Source organism: Trichechus manatus, unplaced genomic scaffold (genome assembly GCF_000243295.1).
Source record: "Trichechus manatus latirostris isolate Lorelei unplaced genomic scaffold, TriManLat1.0 scaffold00027, whole genome shotgun sequence".
Lineage (NCBI taxonomy): Eukaryota > Metazoa > Chordata > Mammalia > Sirenia > Trichechidae > Trichechus > Trichechus manatus.
Window position 1 is genome coordinate 12,491,560 of NW_004443963.1, and position 2,172 is coordinate 12,493,731.

The window sequence follows — 2,172 nt, forward strand, 5'->3', positions numbered from 1 at the left end:
GACTCAACAGCAACAGGTTTGGTTTTTTGGGTTTGGCATTGTTATGATCATCTGACCATATGATTGTCATACGACCATATGATTGTCTGGTTCAAAATGGCCAATAGCAGTGCATTTCAGCTCACTAATACCTAGGATATTGAACTTTATGTGTTCCATTTCATTTTCGTTGATTTCCAATTTTCCTAAATTCATACTTTATACATTCCACGTTTCTATTATTAATAGATGTTTGCAGCTGTTTCTTCTCATTTTCAGTTGTGCCATATTAGCAAATGATGGTCTTGAAAGCTTGACTCTATCCACTTCAATAAAGTCAACTCTACTTTGAGGAGGCAGCTCTTCCCCAGTCATATTCTGAGTGCCTTCCAACCTGAGGGGTTTATCTTCTAGCACTATATCTGACAATGTTCCACTGCTATTCATAAGGTTTTTACTGGACAATTTTTTCAGAGGTAGACTTCCAGATCCTTCTTCCTAGTTTATCTTGGTCTGGAAGCTCCGCTGAAATCCGTCCACCAATGGTGACCCTGCTGATATTTGAAATACCAGTGGCAAAGCTTCCAGTATCACAGCAACATGCAAGCCACCACAGTATGACAAACTGACAGGTGCGTTCATACAGATGTAATAGGCATAAATAGCCTCAAGGGCACAGAAAATAAAAAAATAATTAGTACATGATGAGTGTTTAGTACTTACCACCTTTGTTTTTAACATATAATTTATTTAATTATAAGTTTATATAATTTAATTGTTAATAACGGCTGTGTTTAACAACTAGCTCACACAATTTCTGGATATTTAACAGTCAGCTCTTGTAAGCCAGTATGAGCCCGCTCCAGTACACCATCAGCTCTGTGCCTTAATACCTTATCTTTAAAAGGAAGATAATCTAAAATTGTTCTTATGTCAGATGATTGTTTTTGAGGATTAAATAATTCATAGGAGACATTTTGCACCTGGCACGTTGTAAACACAACAAATTTTGGTTATCATTATTACCATCATTACTATCATTAAGTATATTTACATGTAAAGTGTGAACAGTATGAATATCAGATAAAGACAGATTTGGGGGTGAGGAAGGCACTGGAAGATGAGGCTATCCTTGTGAGGATCTAGTCAGTAGCCATAGCCTACAAGCCACAGTGTAAGGGCACGTCATTCCCAGACATAAGCCTGTTTATACTTGGTACCCTGAGGACATGGCACTGACACACACTGGTATGTGAGTTCCTCCCAGGGGAACTGGAGTCATGGCTGTACCTAGGCTGGGGGTGATCTATTCAACACTCTCTCAGGCCTGGAAATGGTTTCCTGGCTCTCCTTCTGTTCTAGTGTTGCTCACGTATCTGGCTTCTTGTTCTCTGAGAGCCATTAACATCCCATAATTCTACTGCCTTTTTTCTTCCTTTGCCCCAAGGACTCTTAGGGAAAATGAGCTCAGGCTTAAAGCTGACATTGACCCACAAGCACTGCTTTACATGGATTAACTCATTTACTCTTCGCAAAATGGTGTAAGACAGGTACTATTATCATCCCCGTTTTATGGATAAGAAAACAAGTTGCCCCAAATCAGTTCACAAGTGAGGGAAAGAGCTGGAATTTGCACCTCAGTGTAGGCCTCAATACTCATACCTTTAACCATGGAACAACACTATTTCTGACATACTACTCTTGTCATCATCTTATTTCATAGTGGGTAGCAGGGGAATAGAAGCCTTGGTGGTGCAGTGGTTAAGTGCTTGACTGATAACTGAAAGGTCGGTAGTTTGAACTCACCAGCTGCTCCATGGGAGAAAGATGTGGCAGTCTGCTTCCTTAAAGATTACAACCTTGGAAACCGGGTGAGGCAGTTCTACTCTGTCCTATATGGTTGCTATAAGTCAGAATAGACTCTATGGCAATGGGTTTTGTTTGGTTTTTAGCAGTGGCATGGAAACCAAATAAGTCATTATTTTATGGTTTGGGATTTTAACATAATTTTGGCAGGAAAACCAATGTATTCCCTTAATCATGCTTTGCTCAATCTTTTTTTTTTTTTTTTACAGTTAAATGATACATTTTTTTATATATATATTTTATTGTACTTCAGGTGAAGGCTTACAGAACAAATAGTTTCTCATGAAACAGTAGTACACATGTTGTTTTATGACATTGGTTAACAAC